We start from the raw sequence: 23,881 nt of genomic DNA on the forward strand, positions 1-23,881 counted from the left end.
TTGGGCGTTTTGAACAAAAAGGGCAACTGATGGCCGCGCCCGCCACAGCAACGACCACTGAGAGAACGAGGGTGCGCCCCACCCCCCCACGCCCCGCCCTTCCCGGGCCTCCCTCCTCCCTTCAGCCCCTCCCCCGACCTTCCCCCTGTCTCACCTCCCTTCCTCTCCCCTCTCCCCCTTCCCTTCTTCTCCTCCTTGATCCTCCCATCCTGCCTTCTCCCCCTTGGCCTTCTCTTCCTCTCCTTTCCCCTCGCCTTCCCCTTGTCTTCCCCTCCTTTCTTCTCTTCTCCCCTCTCCCTCTCCCTTCTCCTCCTCCTCCATCTCTCCTCCCCTCTGTGATCCCCCCATCTCCCCTTCTCCCCCTCTCCCTCTCCTCCCCCCCACCTCCTCTTCACTCTTCTTGTGCCTGTGGCCAGTTCTCCCTTCTTCCCTCCTTTCTTTCTTCCTCTCCCTCCCTCTCCTCTCCTCCCTTCCCAGTTCCTCCCATTCTCTAAGGGCTGGCATCCCTGGCTTAGTCAGTCTGGAGAAGGCAGAGGGGAAGGATGCTGGCAAGTTTCAGGCTTTTTCCAGACTCTATCCTCCCAGCAGTGTCCTCCCCCCGCCCCCAACTCCTCACCCAAGTGGGAGAACAAGGTCAAGGAGGGAAGTGTGAGGGTCCCACCCCACCGACAGGAAGACCCCCAACCCACTGGTTAGTCACCACCTCTGTCCTCAGCTTCCTCAACTGTAAAATGGGCATTATCATGGCAGCTACCTCCCAATGTCTGTAAAGGTCTTAATAAATCCGTGTTCTTCCCCTTCCCCTGCCTTCAGCGGCTCCCAATCAGCTTTCTAGGAAACATCTTGTGCGGAAAAGTCTGGATTTGGAGTCAGAGGACCTGCGTCTGCAGGCTGACACTGCTTTTTCTTGCGGGTGGGTTACATCAACCCACTGTGCCCCAGTTTCCCCCTCTATAAAATGATGGAGGCAGGCTGAAGGACAATATCTGTTTTTTGTTTCCTTTTAGTTCTAAGTCTCAGTTAAATGAAATAAGGCTTTTAAAATGTTCAGCATCCACGTCAAAACATAGGTTTTTGTCCTCCCTGCATTTCCCTTGTTGGCCTTTCTTGGAGCAGTCTCCCAGCTGGGATCACTTGCCAAGTGACAAGCCTGTGCCCATCTCTACTTCCCCACCTTTGTTCACACTTTCTCTCTGCCTGGGGGACCCTCTCCAGCCTTGCCTGCCCTGGGTGCCACTTCTGAGACCACTCTGTTCTTATCCAAGGGCCTGGAGGCCCAGCTCTGACACCTATTCCTTAACCCCCACCAACTCCATTCAGCTCAACAAACATTGCGCACCTACTTCACCCAGGGCCCCAAGCTAGAAACTGGAGGAGGAGGGTATGGAGACAAACGGCTCAGCCTCTGTCCTCAGAGAGTGGACATGCTATTGGGGGATGGGCAGAGGGAGCCAGGCTTGACTTCTGGCAGATACAGTGTGCAAGGACAAAAGATCCAGTGTAAGGATTTTCTGAACATTTAAAGGAGGTGGAGGAAGCCCCTCAGAACAGGAGAAATGGGTCCCAAGTCCATGGAGGCCTCTTGGCTGCTGAGTCCTAAAAGAAGTTAAGAATTCTCCAAGGTTCCTTCCAGGCCTGGAGACAGTTGGCCTACTATTTGCCTAACATTGTACTAAGAGCTGGAGATCTGTGAGGAAGTAGGAGGTGGGGCTCACACTTAGAGTAGGAGGGACTTTAGAAGCCATCCAGTTTCTCATTTTACAGAGGAGGAAACTGAGGCCCACTGTCTCATGGGGTGGCAGGATTTAAACAAAACTCAGGCAAGTTCTCTGACTCCAAATGCAATGCTTTGTCTAAAGTTCTTCTAGTCTTATTCAGAGGTGAGACTTAATTGTTTTACCAGACAAGAGCAATGGATTTGGAGACTGAGGGCCTGGGTTCAGATTCTAAGCATTCTATTACAACTACAGTTTCTCTCTCCCTCTCTCGCCCTTCTCTTCCCCTCTCTTCCCCTCTCTTTGTCTTTCATTCTTCTCCTTTGTCCTTCTTGCACTTTGTTTCTCTCTCCCCTCCTCTCCCCCATTCTTTCTCCTCTTTCCTCTTCCTTGCTTTTCCTCTCCCCTCCTCTCCTCTCCCCTCCCCTCCTCTCCTTTTCTCTTCCTCCCTTCCTCTGTCTCCTCTCTTCTCCCTTGTCCTTTCTGTACCTTGTCCTTCTCTCTTCTCTTTCCTTCTCCTTTTCTGTCACTTTTCCTATCACAGTGTCTTTGCATTAGCCATCCCCCAAGCTGAGAATGCCCTCTCAGTTTCCCTGACTTCTTTCAAGACTCAGCTTAGATCCCACCTCCCTGGTGCCCCAGCTGTTAGAGCCTCCCTTGCTGAAATCACCTTACTAACTGTGTAGTACCTACAGAAACTTAGTTGTTTACATGCTGCTTTCCCCGTTAGGCTCCCCTCAAGAGCAGGATTTTTGTTTTCTTCCCATCGAATCCTAGAGCTCTACACATTTCATCTCACATAGTGAGCATTAACAAAAACCCTCTTTAACTGACAACTACAAAACAGTGATACATTTCTGAGTGAAGACATACAATTTATTCAACCTACAGAAGGTATGTTTTCCTATTTTCAGGGTTGACTCATGGATTCATATTTTGTTGGAGGCAAAGGAAGATCAAAATGCCAATGCTTGGTAGGCAGATGGATTCCTGGGATCCCTTGCCATCGAGGAAATGGAGAGAGCACTAGCTCTGGAGCCAGAGGACACTGGTTCAAGGCCAACTGCTGTTGCTCTGGACATCCTTGGGTAATTATCCCTTAACATATCTGAGTCCCAGCTTTCCCATATGCATGTTGAAGTAGTGTTGGGCAGGTCTAAAGCCAAAAGCAAGTCCAGTGCCTCCCTCAAGGACCTCGCTTTCTCCTGGAGGGAAAGAATACTTCCACGGTAAAAAGTGATTTTTCCATCTTCCATTCACCTACATCAATTTGTGGCCTTTCACATTCTGTCTTGGACTGTTTTGCTTTGAGCCCAGTATGCCAAGATGGAAGCTCCCTGGGGGCAGGCACTGGGTTAGGTCTTTTTTCTTTGTATCTTTCCAGGGCAAATTTGCCCCCTGGAAGCTCTCGTACTAAATATTAAAGTGCTAAGTACTAAATCTTTGTAGAATGAATGAATGAGTATTGAAGTGGCTTGAGGCTCAGAAGGCCACTGAACTGCCCACAGTCCATTTCTACTGGGAGGATCCTGCCAGTTTGACTCCTGGAATCAATCACCCTCAAATCAACCCTGGGCTGGGGCAGTTCCTGAGGTTCCCTGGAGCACAGGGAGGAGAGATAGAGATAATACTTTGCACCTGGAAGGCCAGCTTTGCCATTATGACCACATAAGAGCCCATGACTCAGTACACGGAATAAGGCAAACTTGTTTTTTGTAGACTGAGTGTATTGGAGCTGCTGTTGTGATTAATATCCTGCAAAAGCCTCCTTGAATTTCTTGGGGATTTTTTGTACTGCTTTTATATGGGGCCTTAAGACTTGCAAAACTTTGAATCTGCTCCTCTTAACAACTCTTTTGTGGTGGGTGCTATTGTTATCCCCATTTTCCAGATGAGGAAACAGGCTCAGTGAGGTCATCAGATCAGAACTCTAGAGTCATAAAGTCCAACAAACACTTTCATTTTACAAAGGAGGAAACTGAGTCCCATGGAGGAGAAGGGACTGGCCCAGTGTCACACAGGTAGTGTCAGGTTGAGTGAATCTGGTAGAACTGGGGAAAGTAGGGTCAAGCCATGTCACCCTGCTAGGCCTTAGTTTCCTCTTCTCTGAGGACTAGAAATGAGCTTTAAAGAGTCCTTCCCCACTTCTAGAGATAGAAATACTTTGATTTGCTTAGGTTTAGCTAGGTGTTTATGGGAGGATTTGAACTCAAGCCTTCCTGGTCTCAAGGCTAGTACTCTACTACTCCACACTGCCTCTGTCTAGCCTTTTAAATCAACACATACTAAATAGTGAGCCTGATGCAGTTTGAGAGGGGCTTGAGAGGTTCAGGGCCCCCTTGAGGATTGGAGTACAGGATAGGATTGTTTGGAATGAGGGCTCAAGCATTCTTTCAGGCAAGGTGGTAAAGTTTTATTGTAACATCAATATGGCAGGCTGAGCTCCTTAAGGAACTTGCAGCTTAACAGGAATGATGCTAAAGCTTATTTAGGAAAAGTAGTGGATTATCTGGCAGATATGCTAATTAGGTGATAACTTACAACTTTAGTCACTGGCGCATTTACTACTGGAAACCAAGGAAGGGGTTTCTAAGGGATGTGATTTTGATCTGTTATGTCTGTAGCAAGATAACTTTGAGAGTTGATATCTATAGCTTGACCTCTGGATTGAATATGGTAACTTTGGGAATCAATACATGATAATTCTGTGGTTACAAGATAGTCCTGTTTTTACAAGAGAATTTCTTCAGAGGTCAGCTTGTTCTTGTGATGGGGAAGGGTAGTTCACTGGGAGCCCACTCATGAGTAATTGCAGGGAAAGATAGTTTGTCTTCCCGGGGCCCACTCATGAGTTATTGCTGGGCAGTGTCCTTAGGCTGGGGAGAAAACTGTCAGGAATAGTGTTTTGAGGCCAGGGAGAAATGTGATTTTTTAAAAACTGGGCCCCAAGCACAAGCACCCCATCACACCTACTATCATCCATCCACAAGCCTTTATTAAGAATTCACAATGTTTCATTTACATAATGAATTCATTGTCCCTGTCTTCAAGGAGCTTATATTCTCTCATATGAGAGTCCAAGAAATTTTTGGAAGCTAAAATGAAGGGGTCACTTTGGTTAAGGTATTGATTAACTTCACCTCTCCCCACTTGTTTTTATTCTTCTTGTAAGGCATGGTGACTCTCTGGGAGGTAGAAGGGAGAAGGCTATATGGGGAAATGAAGATGATGCAAAAACAAATTAATCAGAATTCAAAATTAAAAAAAAATATGGGTTCTTATCCTCTTGGGAGGTAGCAGTCTAGACCAAGCCTGCAAGTATTCCTAGATTAGGGACTCCAGAGGGTTTTGGGTCAGGGCTCGCCTGAATCTATCCCTATATCCTCCACCCTGACCTTCCCCATCACCACAGAACATCATTAATGTTTTTGCCTTGTGAGTCTGACAAGCGACCATGGGCACATAGATTTCAGCTGGAAGGACCCTTAGAGCTCTTAGTCACAGTTCAAATTGAGAAGAGAAAGAGCTGACCCCCTCCTCATTTTCGTGAAACAAATTCCTAAAGCCTACCTTGCCTCCTTTGAGGGAGAGTCAACCTTGGGTCACAGAAAGTCAAGAACCTCTAGGTTTCACTCCCAAGAGCTGAACCGGATCTCAGTGTTTCCCTGTCTGTGAAATGGGTGTGAAGAATGCTTTTGGTAATATGGCCTGAACTCCTCTGAGGAAATATGTAAGACCTCAGAATAGCTGTTACACCCAAACAGCCCCAAGAGGGGCCTGCAGGAAATGAAATGAGACATGGCCCAACCACCAAAGGAGAGAAAGGAAGTGGGTGATCTCCTAGAGTCCTCCCCTGGAGAGAGCCAACTGATGTTCACTTCAGAACAAGCATTTATTAACACTGTGGGTGGGGGTGGGGTGGTATTGCGGGGGAGAATGAGAGAACCAAATAAAATCCAACAAAGTTGGGGGGAAGGGTTGGGGCAGGGAGGACAGTTGACAAGATAAGGAAAGACTTTCTGAGCCTTGAGGCAGTACCAAGCAGAAAGAGCATTTGGGTCTGGGGGCGCAGTCTGAAGGAAGGTAGGGAGAAGGAAGGACCTGAATGGGGGCAGGCACAGTGAGGCTCCGAGATAGAAGGGCTTTCCAGGGTAGGAGGCCACATCGGTGGATTCACAGACCTGGATGAGGCTATTGTTTGGGACTTAGACCGCATCCAGAAACACAGGATCATGTCTAAAGCTGGGAGAAGCCTTAGCCACCTTTGTCACCAGCTTGAACCGGCTTTTAAGAGACAATTCTTAAATGTTCAGCGCGGGTATTGACATCTTGGAAATCAGCAAATTACAAAAAGGTTATGATTCATTATTTTGCTAATTGTCTAGATCTAAGAAAATGATAGAAAATAATGCAGATTAAACTTAAAAGTGTTTCCTGATTGTTTTTTTTTCCAGAGAGTTTAAGCATAGCAGTATACTGCTGACTTTGGCCCTCCCTCCTTCTCCTTTTCTATCTCCCTCTGTCCCTTCCATAAGGAGAGGAGGTGGAATAAAGTGGGCCAAGTAAGGGGGGCTGTTTTTCACCTACTGGGACAGGAATCCAGGAGCTGAAGGCTGACTTCAGGTCAAGAGTACATTAGGAAAAAAAATCATATTAGATTATATTTATAAGGCACTTAGCAAACATTATCTCATTGAGTCCCACTCCTATGATAGTAAGCAGAGCAGGAATCATGACATGTATAGATGAAGAAACTGAGGCTTAGAGGAACACAGTAACTTGACAAAATCATCTAGTGGGTTGATGGCAGAGCCAGGCCTGGGCCTATAGATTTTCCAGCTCCAAAGTCATGCTTCTTGCATCTAACTAGGCTGCCACCATGTTCCCAGAACCCCACAGGAAGAGACTAGCCATGGACCATGGGCGTTTAATTCCTTTTCTACTGTGCAGAGCCGTCCTGGGCCATCCTGAGGATGCCCTTAGTCAGGAGTGTGCTATGTCCTGCATGGGTGGGGGAGTGGAAGTGCATTGGCATCTTTTTTTTACTGGGGGTCTTCTCCCTCCTCCTTGGCCGTCATTAGCGACCCAAGTAGTGCAGTATATAGCCTTTAAATGCCTTGACCCATCACAGGTTAATCAGTGGCTACAGTCCTGGGTGGGGTGAAGGGAAAGCTTTCATGGTGTGGTTCCCTTGGGGTTCTTTCCACCAGAGAAACAAGTTTGGCTGGTCTTGGGCCCTTGGGTTTTTACCTCAGGGGCCCTTGAAAAATCCTGGGCAGGATTGTTCAGGCAGGTTCTCTCCTCTCCTGGGGACAGGAGATGTGAGTCTTGCCCCACCCTTATCCCCCTGGTCCAGCTTCCCCCGGGAGACCTAGCACCTGCTGGCTCTTTCATCTAGATGACTCAAAAGAGCTTCGCTGGGTCCTGAGAAGCATCGTTAACCTGGTTTTATAGAAAGACAAGCCCAGTTCAAGGAATCAGGGGCTTGGATCCAGGTCTCTGAGCAGCTCATTTATCAAGTCGGGAATTTAGAGCCTGGGATCAGGGCCAAGGTCAGCCTTGCCTGGAGGCTCATGGGCATTGTCCTGATGACCTAGGAGGTAACCCAAACTCTGCGTGCTTTTACAAGGGAAGTAGAGTATAAAGAATGTCCAATGTCCTTGGAGGGCATCTGGCAGGCACCAGGGTTTGGAGGGGCCTTTTGGAGGGGAGCTGGCCCTGTCAGTAGTTAACTGTGTGACGTTGGTGGGGCCTCTCCCCCTCTCTGAGCTTCAATTTCCTCTTCTGTAAAATGAGAGGGTTAGACTACCCAGATCCCTTCAGCTCTAAGTCCTTTGCATTTGCCTCATCTGCTGTGGGAAGGTCATCCTACCCAGGAACAGGCCCTCAAAAGTGGCAACTATTCATTCTGTCACCTTGGGGAAGGAAATACACTGGAGGAGCAGTGGCACCCAGGGTGAAAGCTGAGTTCTCAGAGATAGACAGGGCCCCTAGAGAGGGGTCATAGGACCATGGATTGAGAAATGGAAGGGGTTTTCTAAAGCTCTCCAGTCTAACCTTCTTGTTTTATAGATGAGGAAACTGAGGCTGAGAGGTGAAGCATTTGTGTGATTACTAAGCATCTGAGGCAGGATTTGAACGCAGGTCTCCCTGATGCCAATGTTAGCACTTTAACCAATATACCAGGCTGGGCACAAGCCTGTGGAAGACCACAACCATAGGACTTAAGAAAGGTCTCCAGATCACACAAGGTAGAAGCAAACCCCACCCCTGTCAACCCTTGTTGGAACTGTGACTTAGAGTTCCAGTTACCCCACCCTAGTTAAGGCTTTGGCCAGATCCACTGGACCTGGCTTTTCTCTGTCCAGAATGCTTGCTGACACAGAAAGAGTCCCTTCACCTCCTTGAGGCTCAGCCAGTGAGATTCCTGGAGACAGCTTTTGTCCTTCCCCTTTAACCATCCCTTGGCCTGACTCCACGGACTCAGTCTGTCTTGTAACTCAAATCCTTGCTGCTCAGCCTGTGGCTGCCCCACCAGCCTCTCCTGGCCCTGAGCCTTCCTGGTGGGCTCTCCTGAGATTACCTCTAAACTATGATCTGGAGTTTACAGCACAGGTACAGGAGACTAAGCTCCCAAGGAGCACATAGTGCTGTCTTCCTCTCTCTCTGATATGTTCCAATTCCAGGTTCCAAGAAGGGCTATTGGTAATGGGGGTGAAGTGAAGGGAGGGCCCTCCAGGGAGGGAGGGTAGAGTCAGGGTATCCTGTGCACAGTTCCAGGCCATCTGTGACCTACTGATCCCCAAACCCTTTGCACAGGCTTTCTAGGGATCAGTTTGCCCTTGAGAAAAAGCCTCATTCCCAAGGTCACACAGTGAGTCAGTGGCAGCTCTGGGGCCAGAGCCCAAGGCTTGGCAACTGAGTGGGTCTGAGTCTGGACTATAGCCTAGCTTGCTGTACAACCTTGAACCTTCAGGCTGGGTATGATGGTACCTACCTACAGTCGCTGCTGTGAGGGGCAGTTGAGGCTGAGGAGCTCTGAGCTGGGCACCAGTATGGTCCAGTATTATCTAGGACTCAGGCTGCATGGAAGGGTTGGACTGGCCCCAAGAGCAGGTATCAGTGTTGGTATAACTCCTGGATGGCAGTGGCTGCTGCTGTCCTTGCATCCTGGGCCAGATAGTAGCTCCTGGATTCAGAAGGGGGGAAAAAACCTCTTTATTTCCCTGGGTCTCTACCTCTTCATCTATAAAATGGACCATATTTGCACTCACAAGAGGTAGAGTGAAGTGAAGGGTAGAAATCACTGTTATTATAAACAGAACCAGGAAGCCCTGGGTTCAAATCCTATCTCTGACATAAGCTCTGGGCAAATCACTTGCCCTCTCAGTGTTCTAGGCAGAGCAGGTCTGCTATCTACTCCTGAGGATGGAATGTCCTCACCCAGAAATTCCTTAGACTAGGGGTTCTTAACCTGGGGTCCTGAGTTCAAATCAGGAACTTACTAGCTGTGTAACCCTGAGCAAGTCCCTTCACCCTGTTTGCCTTGGTTTCCTCATCTGTAAAATAAGCGCCCAGGGTTACCCAGCTAATAAATTGTCTGAGGTCACATTTGAACTCAAGTCTTTCTGTTTCCAGACCCTATACTCAAATCACTGTGCCACCCAGGTATCTCTGTACAACTGGGTGAGTGTGGAGAGAGTCAGAAGGAAGGAAAGAAAGAAAGAAGAAAAAGAAAGAGAGGAGGGAAAGGAGGGAAGGAAGAAGGAAGGAAAAAGAAGGGGAGGGAGGAAGGAAAGAAGAAAAAAGGAAAGGGAAGGAAGAAAAGGAAGGAGGGAAAAGGGAAGGAAGAAAGGAAGAATGGAAGGAAGAAAGAAGGAAAGAAAGAAGGAAGGAAAGAAAAAGAGGAAGGAAGTAAAGATGTGTCCTGAGGTAGGGTTTTGGAGTTTCCAAATTTAGTTGGCCAGTGGGTCAATATGTAGCCAGCATGCCTACTATGTGTAGGACGCTACGGAGGACACAAAGAAACAAAAGGCACCGTGTCTGCCTGCCCTCAAGGAGCTCACAAGTAGCTGGGTAAAAAGACACTCACGAGTGAAAAGAAGACATGACAACATCAGTCAGGATCAGAGATGGTTGCGGCTAGGGGTGATCGAGGAAGGCTTCATGGAGAAGGTGGGGCTTGAAGGTCATAGAGCTGGGGGCTGGGAAAGGAGAAGATGAATGGAAATGAGTGAGCTTTCGTGGAATGGCAAAGCCAATAACTCCTAGTAGGAATGCAGCGAGTCTGACATCCTCTGGTTTCTCCAAACATGGCAGACGATGGTTTTAACAAGAGCTGAATCATCTTGGTGTGACCTGGGACAAATTGGGCCTTGCTCTTCCCATCTGCAAAGTGGGGGTGTATTAGCCTGCCCTTCCCCACCTCACAGGGATATTGTGAAAAGGACAGAGATGCTGGTGATAAGAAAATGTTCTAAGCTGGGCTGGAGGAGGCAGCTGTGGAGACATGCCAAGGTTTAATTATTATGCAATTATTATTATTAGAGTGGCAAGCATACCTTTCCCATGTGGGAATAGAAAATGAAGGTGTCTCCATCAATCAGTAGCAACTTATCAGTTCTGCAGACAGTGCTTGGAAGGGATTCCTACTGAAAAGAATTTTCCAATGTGAGTCACTTGACCTGGTCCCTCCAAAGATGCATTTCTGAATCACTTTGGAGATTAACCTCTGTCTGGGGCCCTCAGTTCATTCTGTTCCTCCCTCCATTCACTCCTCCCATCTTTCCCTAGACCTCAGTTCCCTGGTTGTCCCATGGAGTCCCACTTAGGCTCCCCCCACCTACCCAGGGTCCAGGATTATCCTGGTGTCCATGGGACTTTGATGTCCCTTCCTCAGTCTCCTGTGGTGTAGGTGCTCTAAAGGGATCTCCATTTCTGTTTAGCTGTTTGAGGTTGGCTTCTCAGGAAATACCTTGTCGGGACTCCCTTGGACCATACCTCTCTCTAATGTGTCTAGTACTGCCTTCCATCATCCATCTGGTGCTACCAAGTTAGGCTCTGATAGCAGCAAGGTTACAGGGTCGGTGAACAGACGTCACTCAGGGGTTAGGAGCTGCAGCCAAAGGAAGGGGGACTTTGATGCTGAGGGGAAGAAGGGAAGGATGAGGGCTGGAACCAGGTATAGGATTGGCGATCCTTTCCTCAGTTACATCCAATGACCTCACACTGCTCATGGTCTTGGGAAAAGCCATCAGATCCAGAGTTGGGAGACATGGGTTCAAATCCTGACTCAGACGATTAGTAGCAGCGTGACCCTGAGCAAGTCATTCTGAGCCTGTTTCCTCTTCTGTGAAGTGGGAGCAATGATACTGAAACTAATTATTCACCAAACAAGAGGGTCAGAAGGAAAGTCCTTTTAAAGCCTCAAAGTGCTCTAGAAACAGGAGTGGAAACAGCTAAACTTGTAGCCAGGAGAATGAGGTGCCCAGAGAGGAGGGTGACAAGGTAGATGGAGCACTGCAGTTGGGATCAGAAAGGTTTGGGATCAGATTCCAACCTGGATCCTTGCTTTCTCTGTTCTTGACATGGGGTGAGTCAATTGATGGGGACTCAGTTTCTTCGTAAAATGAAGTGATTGGACATGCTTCCTACAGTTACAGTTCTTTCCTCTGTGAGATGAGGGAGTCAGACTCAACGATGTCTCAAGTGCCTTCCAGCTCTGTGGATGAAATCAGGGTTTGGGAAAGTGGATGCCTCCAGAATCCTCCTGCTTCTCATCCCTGACTTCCTCTGCTCCTTTCCTCCCTTCCTTCCTTCCTCCTTCCCTTCCATCTCTCTCTCCCTCTCTTTCTGCAGCCTCAGTTTCAACTGTTTTCTTTGTAGCTTCCCCAGAGGAGGGTACCCTCCCCATTCACATGGCTCCTCCCTTGTGTCCCCACCCCTGGCCAAGTGTCTTCTCTGGGCTAACCTCATTTCTGATGCCTCTTTCATTCTTAGCAGAATCTGGTGTGGATATGATGCAAGGAAGATACCACGTGTGATTAGGAATGTGAGAAATCTTGGGGTCACCACTCTAGTCCTGGAAGGGCTCTCCAAGATTATCTAGTCAAAACCTCTCATTTCACAGATGAAAAAACTGAGGCTAAGTGGTGCAGTATCTAACACCTGAGCCAGGATTCTCCCCACTCTAGTGAGCTGCCTCTAGGTCAGCCTCACACTGCTACTTTTGTAGTACCTAGAGTCCAGGGTGAGGAGGAATCCTTGGGGCCTCACCTGCAGTGCTGCTCAAGTGGAGACAGAATGAAAAACTTGTTGTGAGAGAACAGAGGCCGGCCCCTGAGCTGGAGCTGGAGCTGGAGCCATCAATGTCTGCTCTTCGGGAATGGGCAAGGGCATTGCAGGCGTGCCTCGATTCAGACAAAGCCATTTATGGTAGGAATCTCACAGTTTTGTAAAAGATTTCATACACATGTATAATGCATGTATGTGTATATATGATGTATATACATCAAATATGTATTGTATATAATGTACATACATTGTATATAAATTGTATATGTATTGCATACAAGTATATATACATTGTGTGTTATATGTACTCTATATACTTTGTATATGTATTGCATATAATGTATATGTGTTGGTTGTATATAACGCATATACACAGTAGTTTTGTAAGAGAGGAATTCGAAGCTGGAATCAGGCAGAAAATGCCTTATTTTGAGACCAGCCTGAAGGAAAATAGAAATCTTGAAGGTTGGAGATGAAGAGGGATTTCATTTCAGGGCTAGGAGACAGTCTGTACAAAGACTTAGAGATGGAAGATGTGATGCCATATCTGAGTTACAGGGGGATGGACAAGTTAGATGAACTAGAGTATTCTTTCTACTTTACCATGAATCCTACACTGGGAATATTCATTCCTGAATTATCTTCCTCACAGAGTAGTTTTGACCATCAAATAGTATGCCTGTAAAGTACTTTGGAAAAGCACTAATGGTATTTAAACCACTTTTGCTGTTCTCATTTGTCCCTCATTCTCAAAGAGGACCATGACATCAGGAAGATGATGCCATGACATGCAAGTGAATTGGATTTAAGTGAGACAGGGCTGTGCGAGGTCACTCACTTTCTTCTCTGGAGCCATCCGAATCCAGTGGGGAGATAGAGATCAGGATGACTGGAGATGGTCCCGCAGCTATTTTTGCTATGTTTTGGTTCATGCAGGAGGATGGAACTCTTTATTGAGAGTAAGGAGACCTGGGTTCAAGTCTTGCCTACCTGTCTGCCTCAGGTTGCTCAAATGCAAAAAGTGATGATAACACACCTATTTCCAGGGTTGTTGTGAGGATCACATGAGAGAATCACAGTGCCTAGCATACAGCTGGTGACTGAGAAATGTTTATTCCCTTCCCCACCTTGTCAGACTTGATTCTCACAACAACCCTATGAAATAGGTGCTATTATTACCCCCATCTTCAGATGAGGAAACCCAGATCCAGGATAGTTTAGCGGTTTTCCTAGTCACACAGCTAGCAAATGTTGGAGGTGGGATTCAAACCCAAGTCCTCCTAACTCTAAGGCCCGTCCCCTATCCATCTCATCATCTATTGCCATCAGATACTGATTCCTTAATCAGAAACCTAAGTTCTGCCAAAAAGTGGTCCCAAACTACAACCGCATTTCCCAGTGTGCACAGGGTGGGGTGGTGGAATGATCTGTTGTTACAGATTGTTTTTCCAGCTGGTCCTCCATCAAAGCCTTGCCTGAGTACAGGATTGTGGCACTTTTGAATTGGGAGAAGTAAACAACCTCCATGGGTATCTTCTGTAAACTTCAGGGGCAACCCATATATCTGGTCGAGTTTTTAAGGTAATAGAGAGGATGCCGTTCTATTTCCTACTATGGGTTTCCTTGTTTATCCCTTGCTTGGAGATGGTGAGTGGGAGGACATCCTAAAGTAGGAGTTTTACAAAACTTTACAGCCCTAAAGCTGTAAAGGTTGTTGGAGAGGGTTTAGTTAAACTCCCTTGTTTTACAGCTGTGGAAAGGACTCGCCTAAGGTCATGCAGTAAATTATTCAAAAGGCTCACGGTATAGTAAAAAACACACTAGATTTTGAACCCTAGCTCTGTCCCTTTCTCTCTCATGTGACTAGCGACAGGGGAAAGCCATTTCACTTCTCTGGGCTTCAGTTTCCTCATCTGTAAAATGAAGGGGGTCGGCCTAAATGGCGTCTCAGGTCCCTTTAAATCTATGAGTCATGATCTTATGACCTAATAGTTAACATTTATTTATCTTGGGTAAGTCTGCTTCACTTCCACCTGGGCCTCAGTTTCCTCAACTGTAAAATGTGGGAATTGGACTAGAGAGGGTATTATCAGTAAGCACCCCAACATACACAGGGGGGCCTACTCTCACAGATTCTTAAATCTTCATTTATAAAAGGAAAGGCAACTTTTGAGGGGTCAACAATCATTTTAATCAGTTCAAACAAACACTTCCAGACACACCTTTTTATCTTTTACATTCCCAAAGTTACCAAGCCTTCCATCTATTCAACAAACAACCTTTTTATCTTTATCAAAAGCTACAAACAGGGCTCTACTGCTTGAATCGGAGCAATACTGCTATACAATTTACTTACATCCCTGGATCGAGAGAGCCTTTACATCTCAGCACTCAGGGGGTCTAAATTCAGTCTCATCCAAGTAATCACAAGATCCCTCTCATAAGCGAACCTCCAAAGTAAAATACTAACCTCCCAGTATATATAATGAAGACTTATCTCCTGATTGGCTCATAGTCAGCAGGCACGAAACCCACATGACTCGGCACAGCTGTGAACCACCAAGGCTCAAAGGGATCTGAACCCTCAGGTGCTCACAATTTAGCCTGAGTCTGGAAAACAACTCCAAACAAACAAATGCCACTTTCCTTGCTCTTACAAAGGCCTGTAAGCTCCTTCTTGGGCCTCAGTTTTCTCATCTGTAAGTGCAGTATCTGGACTCAAGAAAGCCTTCAAGGTCCCTCTCCACTCTAGAACTTTGCCCCCATGAAGGGGATTAGTTGGTTAGAGAAGAATAGAAGGCTCTAAGGTTTATACAGGATGTAAGCTCTCTGAGGACAGACACTGCTTCACTTTGTATCTAGTAATAAAAAAACCACATAATAGCTTGTAGTTATTGTAGCACTTAAGAATGCTTACCAATTTACTCATAAGGAAATCCAGAACCATATTAAAGAGGCTGAGCAGATGGGAGCCTTGGTCTGAATTGGGGTGTCTGCATGACCTGGGCACAGTAATGTGAGTTCACCTACAAACTGGGAAGAGAAGTCCCAGGAGGAAGTCAGGCTTTGTCCTGTCTTGCTGGAAAAGAGGCACTCTCTGAGGCACTGAGCAACAAGGGCCTTCACTCCAGGGCTAGTCCCAGCCCTCCCCTGGCACATCCCCTGCTGCTGACTCCTAACCTCAACATGACCAATAATGATCTTTCCCTACTCAATCATCACACAGCCCTTTGGCTGACCCTCTCTCACACACTTCATTTTGACCCGTATCTGTCTGTGACTTCCCCTGGTAAGAACGTTAACTTCTTCCATGGATGCAGATAGACAATTTCTAGTCTTAGAGGGGCTGATCAGGGCACTGTGACTTGCTCACAAAGTTAATATGTGTCAGAAGCAGGAAGCCAGGTGTTCCTAACTCTGGGGCTATCCCTCTATACATTACGCTACATAGATTCTTCTAAGCTTATTATGTGATAAAAAAAAAAAAGCCATCTGTGCTTTATTTTTGTATTCTAAGTGCCTAGTGCACTTGGTGCTTGATAAATACTTGTGATAAATATTGAACTCACTACTAGACTAGAGGTTTGGGGAGGACAGGGACCATATCTCATCAAAACTGTTACCTTGCTCAGAGCCCAGGTCAGTGGAATTTTTGACGTTTTTGTTGTAATGTTCATTAAATTTTAACAGGTGTTTTCTTAATTTATTGTCTGATACAGTTTCCAGCTAAACTTGGAGACCCTGAAGGGCAGGGGTCTGCCTGCCTTATATTGACTATATGGTCCCTAGTACCTAGTACAGTCATGCACCAGAGGGATACTCATTTTCTGTGCTACTCGGCTCCTCCTTTCCAGGCTCTTAATGGATCTTACTTAAGATGAAAAAGTAAAAGTCTCCTCTCTCTAATCTTTCTCTTCTCCAAACCATATTCCAAACAGCTGCCAAAATAGCAGGTCGTGACCATGTTACTCCCCAGCTTAAAAGCTTCCCAGTGCCTGGAGAATAAAGTCAAGACTCTTTGACTGATATGAAACACACACCACACTGATCCAATCTCATTGTGCTCCCTATCACATGTTTTACCCTCCAGCTAATGTGGTATATTTATTGTTCTATTATTTTTTTCTTGGTTTTTATTTCTTTGATCATTCCATCCCCGATACCTGGAGTTTCCTTTCCCCCCATTCCTGCTGAAATCTCAATCCCCCTTCAAGACAGCTGAAATGCCATCTCCTTCATAAACTGATTCTTTCCTCACCAAAATTAATTTTCCTTTCCCGAAAACTCTCCATAGCATTTCATACATACATTTCTAATACACCTGGGACCATACATTGAGTGTTGAGATGAATCCTGGGAGGCTGTCTAGCTCAGCCCCATCATTTAACAGATGAGGAAACTGAGTCTTAGAGAAGTTAAATGACTAGAACCAGATTTGAACCCAGTCCCTAGGCTAGGTTTCCTTGCTCCCTGCTTTGCTCCAAAAAATGAGGGCCTGAATCCAGGCCATGTGGTTGGTATGATGGAAAGAGAATTGGACTAGTTAGGATGAGGGCTCAGGACAGTCCTGGATTTTGATCCTGGTTCATCCATTGAAGTCAGAGAAGAAATCCACAGGGAGATGCCTGGTGCTGGGTCAGCAGGCGAGCTTCTGGCCAGGGTGGTAGATTGGAAGATAAGACAGGATAGGGGTCTGTACCTTCTCCTCCTGCTTCCCCAGCCTCAGTTTATCTTACTCTGAGTTGAATCTGAAAGATCAGGAGTGAGAGGCCCAGCCTAGGGATAGGAGACCCTGTGGACTCTTGGCCAGGGTTGTTGGAAGAAGAGCTTTGGACCCCTCTTCCTCAGATTGAGGGAAGAGGGCAGTTTGTTGTCTGGGACAAAAGAGTCGTGACAAGTATAGGTAGATGGTCACTTGAGGTTCCCTCAGTCCAACCTCTTAATTTTACAGAGGAGGAAACTTAGCAGGGGTGGGAAGCCACTTGCCTGTTTTCTGAGGTTCTTTGCAAATCTGACCTTCTATTGCTGCAAAGATCTCCTTCTGGTCAAGTCCTTCCCCTCTCTTTTTTGGATGGAGGGAGGTGAGGCAATCAGGGTTAAGTGACTTGCCCAAGATTACACAGCTGGTAAGTGTGGAGTGTCCGAGGCTGAAAACCTTCACCTCTTGAGGGAAGTTAATGAGATGAGCAGGATGGAGGTGCATGACTTGGGTGCTTTATGAGTAACTGGAGACTGTAGGTCTGGACACTGGTGATCCTATCAAACTGCTTGGTTTCCATCTCCCAGGGGCCAGGGGAGCCCAGGCAGAGAGCCAAGATAGAACTAGCCCAACATTATGCCTACTTTCTGCCACAAGAGGGCGCCTCGCACCACCAGATTAAAAGACCCAGATGATGAGCCAACCCTTAGCCCCTTCCCTTACAGAGATGGGGAATTTTGGTAACACCTTTCCTCCACCCATCCCCAGCCATTTAGGGTCCTAAGGACCTCTCCATGGGTCTGTTACCCCCAGCCAGGGCCCCATGTCCTGAACCTGATCCAACCCACTGTCCCCATCAAAACCCAAGGCATCAATAAAACTCAATTCAACAAACATTTAATTGGGGTAGAGGTATTTGGAGACAAAGGTCCTGGTCCTAGATTCAGAGGATCTGGGTTCCAATTTTGATGCTTACTGCTAATATGACCTAGGACAAGTCACTTAACTTTTTCTGGGCCTCAGTTTCCTCACCCGTAAAGGGTGGGGGGAGGGGGAGGAATGACAATGATAATAGCAACCAGAATTTATATAGGATTTTAAGGTTTTCAAAGAACTTCACAAATCTTATCTTGTTTGGTACCCATAACAACCCTGGGAGAGAGGCACTGTTATTATCCCCACTTTACAGGTGAGAAAACTGAGGCAACCAGAAGCTGACTTGCCCAAGGTCACACAGGCATTCAGTTAAGGGGCAGAAACAGACTTCAGCCCCAAATCCTCTGACCCAAAATTCAATACTCTTCCCATTGAATTGAACTGTCTCTGACCATTATAACACTTCAGGGTGAATGTCTCTTGGGGTCTGTGTTATGGAAATCCAATCCCCCCCCTCCACTCCATCTCAAAGGCTTTGGGGTGGAGAGAGGAATTCCACAGCCTTTCCCCCAAGAGAACCTAGGAACTCAGGTTCTTTTGCCAAGAGAAGCCTCAGGAGCTGTGCCTGGAGGAGGTCTGGCTGCCCATTGTGACATCATTCTGAAAAGGTCGAGTCTCTCCCAGCTCCTCATGGCTTCCATTTACGGCTCTGTCACGCACCAATTTGGCCCACTCCCTATTGGAATCCATTTATGGTTCTGTGGGTCTAACCTCCTGGAACCTAATGGGTCTCGTGGGTCTTTCTCTGCTGTAGCCAGACAGCCTGGTTGAGGCGACCAAGAGGGATAACGTCCCAGCCCTGTTTCGCTGCTTAGTTCTGGTCCTGAGTGATGCCCATTTAAATTCCAAAGAGGGCTTGGAACTTGACACTGTGCAAACTCAATCTCTCCTTACTCTCATGGGAATTCTTCGACATCCTGGAACAGGGCTCCCTGCCTCCAGTCTCTCCCCACTGCAGACTACTGCACATGCCGGCTAAAGTGATTTTCCAAATATTTGCCTACTTCATAAACTCTAACATCTCCCTTTTATTTCTAGGGTCAAATAAAAATCCCTGCTTGATATTTCAAGCCCTTCACAACCTTCCTTTTCTAGCCTCGTTTTATATTGCTCCTTTCATGCAAACCTGAGCACAGCCAACATAGCCTTCTTTCTGTTCCCCCGTATAACAATACATCTCCTACTCCTGAACCTTTGTATAAGCTGTGCCTCCCATGTCTGGAATGCATTCCCTCCTCATCTCCTCCTCTGAAAATCCTTAGTTTTCTTTAAGACTCAGCTGAAGTTCCACCTTCTAAAATCAAGCTGTTCTGATCCTATTATCTCCCTTAGAAAAACTCTTCTCAGTTCTGACATCCCCAGCTCTAGGACCCTTCTCAGCTCTGACATCCCTAGTTCTAGGACCATCCCAGCTCTGACATCTGCTCTTTCAGGGCCCTTCTAGATTCATATAATCACAGGATTTTCTTTAGTACTGGAAGGGAACTTAGAGATAATAGCATTCATGTCTTCCATTTTACAGATTGGGAAACCAAGGCCCAGAAAGTGTATCTCACTAGACTAAGATCATCTGGCATGCTCTGTAGGTCAGGGCCATCAGCCCACCAAACCTTGCTGTCCATCACAGTGAACATCTTGGATTTTGCAAAGATCAGCTTGTCTTCCTCACCCAGTTCCAAGGTTAGGAGGCTATGGCAGGGGTGCTTTAATAGGGCTGATAGCTTTGACTTGCTGGCTGGGGATACCATCCTTTGAGGCAAAAGGGACTCAGCTTTCGTTAGTTAGCTGATCCCACGTGGGTGCCAACCATCGCAAGCGCACATACTCATCCCATGAGTCCTTGATACGGCTCTCAGGGGCTCCCATTTTTGGCTTTGAAGGGATGAGGATTCCTGGGGGTTGAGGGAGAAGCTCCATCCAGTAAATGCTCTCAGGATGCATGGGCAGGTTTGGGAGGGGGAGGGAAGGCTGGATCTCAGTGATGACTATGGAGATGGAGGTTCTGAACTTTCTCAGGTGCTTCTTCAGAGTCAGGACCATGATCCCCAAAGCCAGGGTCAGCCAGCAGAGTAAGAGAGAAAGGGGATGCAAGTCTTGGGGTTGGAGGAAAGGCTCTTGCACTGGTCCTTACTTTTCTCAGGGAGTACATAATTGGGTTGGTCAGCTGGATTGGGCTGGTCATCTGTCCCCTCTCCTGCTCCAGGAGGTTCTTAAAAGGCAGTGAAGGCTCAGATGTACCACGCTGCAGAAGAGGGAGGCTTGAGCAGAGTGAGTGAGGGGACAGAAGAGCTGGTGTTTGTTTTTTAAATAAGAGGCTGCCTTGCTAAAGGGAGAAAAATTGTCCCTGGGGGATTAGTGATAAAAATACCTGGGCTGACTCTTGCCTTCTGCTGTTCTGAGGTTGTACCTTTAGAGAGAGTGTCCCACTTCTTTCCCACCCACTCCAGTATAGCTGCCCTGGAAGAGCTAGGGAATGGAGCTGAGGGCAGGGAACAGGACTGGAAAAGCAAAGGCAAGGAGAATTCTATACTGGTGACTGCTGTCTCTTCAGATTTCTAATCAGCCAATCAATAAACCTTTGATTAAAAGCCTACTATGTGCCAGCCACAGTGTTAGGGTTTGGGGACAGAAAGACAAAAATGTATCATCCCCATCCTCAAAAAGATTGCATTCTAGAGAGAGCAAAAACCATGTAACTAGAGAATATACAAAACACAAAAGAACTACCAAGTGGTTTTTTGGAGGGGAGACACCAGCCAGTAGAGAGCTCAGAAAAAGCTTCATGTAGAAGATGACACTTGAACTGAGTTTTGAAGGAAACAAGTGATTCTAAGTGGTAGAGCTGAGGAGGGAGGGAATTCTAGGCATGGGGTACAGTCAATGCAAAGGCATGGAGGTAGGAGATGGAACATAACATATGAGGAGCTACAAGAAGGTCCTTTTGGCTGGTTGGAGTCCAGATATTAATCCTCTTACTTCTTTTCTCCTTTTGGATTTCATTTGCAAATTTAATCTCAGCTATGAAATCTATGTGCATAACTCCCAAGTTTATATGTCTAACATATCACTTCTTTAATCAATAGTTACCTAAAGGACATCATTATTAACAATAATAACAAATTGGATTTATGTAGCACTCATCCTTAGAATTCCATAAATTCACAGATTTCCAAGCTTGAGGTAGCTCTGAGGTCATCCAGCTCTACCCCAACATTTTTCAGATGAGGAAACTGAGGTTGCGTAGTTAAGTGTCTTTACCCATGGTCATTCAAGTCCCTAAAATCCCATGTTCTGCAAGAGGCCTTTCCCAGATCTCCTGGATCTTAGTACCTTTCCTCTGAGACTTTCGCAGCCTTACTTTGCTCATCCATAAAATGGATTCCCTGTCTCCTCTGAGACTCCCCTAATTTGTCTTAAATATGTCTTGTCTGTATGTAATTGTTTGCATGTTGGCTTCCCATTAGACTTGAGGGCAGCAGCTGGGTTTTTTTGGGGGGGGTGTCTTTCTTTGCATCCCTAGCACTTATGTTTAGTAAATGCTCATTGATCAAATAACTGATTGGGATGTGAAACTAGGTTCTCTGACTTCAAATTCAACTCTGTACTCTGTCACGTTGAAGATGTTAACAGCTGAAACTTTGACTTACAGAATTCTTGAGTTGAGAGGGAGCCCAGGAATTGTCTGCTCTGAGCTCTGTTGACCTAAAAGTTTAGTTGGTTAAAGAAAAGGCAACAGGCTAAATGGATACATTTTATGATGTAATTAAGTAAATAATTCCCTTTAAAGAAACGGTAACATAATGTTATGGAGCCAGAGATTATCTGACTGACTCAGTCCAGAAATCGACTGACTTAAATACATTTTACCATGAGAAAGAAACTCTCCTAGTTGAACAAATTGTAAATCTAGTAAGACAATTAACAAAGTAGTGTCAATTGGGTTTTATAATTCCAAGCTGTGTGAATTACCTCTCTGTAGCATATGTCTCCGTGACATATGATAAGGAGAAAATCCCATCACTCTGATGGCAAGCATCCTGTCATAAACAGGCCCTTGAAGTTTCAGACACAAGAAAGGGTATCTTAACGGCGTTGACAAAGTTGAAATTACAACCCAGGACATCTGTGTTTTTCCATATCACTAAGATGCCAGGAGAAGGGTCTGGTAAGGAAGTTACTAAGTCAGCCCCATTTGCTTCCCTGACATACCAAAAGGCATTCTCTGAGTTTACTTAAGATAACAAAGGAGACTATTAGGTCCTGGCTCTTCTTAATTCAAACTTTGGCCCTTATTAAAGTCCAAAATTTATATTAAATATTATCAGCCCCCACTTTTACCCTCTGTGGAGAGTGAGTTCTCTCTAGAGAATCCCTGACAGCTGGTCCTCAGCCTCTCCTCTCTCTGATTCGTCCTCACTGCCAAAGGTGGAGGTTTAAGTGTGCCCCTTCTGGATAGCTCCCTATCACCTCCTGGAACAAAGTAATAACTCTTATTTCTGGCATTTAGCTCTCCATGATTTGGCTTGAATTTCTTACCAGACATGTCTCACATTCCTCTTCATGCAGCCAAATGGACCAACTCATGGTTCCCATTCATGACATTTCTGTGTTTTCGCTTACACTGCCTCCAGCCCCCAGCCCTGAAATCTTCTTCCTCTTCATGGTACTTTGGCTCCCCCAAGTTGGATCTACCTGCTCTCTCCCCAGTTACTTTGTGATGACCATATCATTCATGCACACATGCAGCTTCCCTCTTGTAGAATGGATATGCCTTGAGATAAGAGAATGCCTCATTTTGTTATTTATTTCAGGACCCAACACAGAGCCTCAGCCATGGTAGCTGCTGCTCCAGAAATGCTGGCTGAATTGAATTGGATCACAGATCTTCAGCTGGAGGAAGGGACCTGGATGATGTCTATGATGGCGGAGGGGCCTTGACCTTGGCATCAGGAGAGATCTAGGCTGGAATTCCAGCTCCAACATTTACTAGCTGTGTGACCCTCACCAGAGGCAACTCATGCAGGGTCCTTTCTCTGGGCCTCAGTTCCTCCTCTGTAAAGTGGGAAGTACCACACTCATGCTGCTCCCTTCCTCCTCCCTCCCCGAGAGTTTTGTTGACCTTAAAGTGGCTAGACTAGGTGATCCCTGAGATCCTTTCTAGCTGTGACATTCCATGAGTCTAGCTAGTGATCACAGAGGCATTTTTGAACATTTCCTATGGTACCCTTCACTAAATGCCTTGGAGCAAAGAAAAATCACAGACCATTCTGTACTTCCTACTTTGAGTATTTGAACCAAAAGTTTCCAAAAATTGCTTCATGGTAGTGGGAAGCCATCCAAAGGGAGGTCTGCAGTGGCTCAATCTGGAGTGATTGGTTGATCTCCAAGCCAGGTAGAGTATGGCCCAGCCACACAGATTGTTTCTTTGGCATGTGGGCTGCCACCCCTCACAGGGCATCCCAGGGAAGAAAGAAACACAGACAGGTACAGTCATGCTGAGAGCAGCTGAGCTCTCCTGACAGTACCTGTTATGTGCTATCTCTCCCTTCCCCTTCCAGGCATAAGACTTGGGGGAAGTCAAAGGGATTTTTCATTGGGAAAAGTTTGGAGAACCCCAAACCTACAGGCATTGCTGAAAAAAAGGAAAACCATTAGTTGTTTCTGGTGTCATTTTTTAAAATGCCAGAGATGCACCAAGAGATCTAGGTGTTTGCTCAGTGCCCTCAGAGTTCTGAGGGTGTATCAAGAAGAGGGCTATGTGACTTACTCTGTGCAGCTCTAAAATGGTCCAATGAGACCAGTGTGGGGAAAGGGGCAGGAATACAAACTTCTGCTCAGTGTAAGGACTTCCTGACAATTGTATGTGTTCCTATAGTGAAAGTTGATGCCTAATTGGGATTCCTATCATATGTTATCCTGTAGGTCATTCATTCTGGCATTTAGTCAACAACCATTAAGGACTATGTTTGGTGCTGGGAATATAAAAAAGGCAAAAACATGGTGATCAAGATTGTCTTTGAAGATTCTCAATTCAAGAAAGGATTTGCGTTAGATGGTTTCTAACATACTTCCAATCCCTGCCTTTTAAAAATTAAAGCCTGCAAGAAGAGGCAGCTGGGTAGCACAGTACCAGGAAAGCTGGGCCAGGAGTCAGGAAGACCCGAGTTCAGACACTTCCTAGCTGTCAAGTCACTTCACCCTGTTTCTTCATCTTTGAAATGAGCAGGAGAAGGAAATG

The 23,881-nt window shown here is 46.3% G+C and overlaps 2 long non-coding RNA genes across 3 annotated transcripts; one reads left to right on the forward strand and one right to left on the reverse strand.

Moving 5' to 3' along the window:
• Positions 1–119: 119 nt before the first annotated feature.
• Positions 120–23,653, forward strand: LOC140534750 (uncharacterized). The gene is made up of 3 exons (XR_011977448.1): positions 120–691; positions 2,630–2,803; positions 22,455–23,653. It is a non-coding gene; the product is annotated as an uncharacterized lncRNA (long non-coding RNA).
• LOC140534751 (uncharacterized) lies at positions 4,689–14,463 on the reverse strand. Of its 2 annotated transcripts, none has more exons than XR_011977449.1 (6): positions 14,365–14,463; positions 10,562–11,436; positions 10,277–10,366; positions 9,808–9,919; positions 8,713–8,904; positions 4,689–4,922 (listed from the first exon to the last, which is right to left on the reverse strand). It is a non-coding gene; the product is annotated as an uncharacterized lncRNA (long non-coding RNA). The 2 variants fall into 2 exon arrangements; XR_011977450.1 differs by having other exon boundaries at positions 10,277–10,363; positions 10,716–11,436; positions 14,365–14,462.
• Positions 23,654–23,881: the final 228 nt, after the last annotated feature.

The sequence above is a fragment of the Notamacropus eugenii genome, chromosome 3 (assembly GCF_028372415.1).
Source record: "Notamacropus eugenii isolate mMacEug1 chromosome 3, mMacEug1.pri_v2, whole genome shotgun sequence".
NCBI lineage: Eukaryota > Metazoa > Chordata > Mammalia > Diprotodontia > Macropodidae > Notamacropus > Notamacropus eugenii.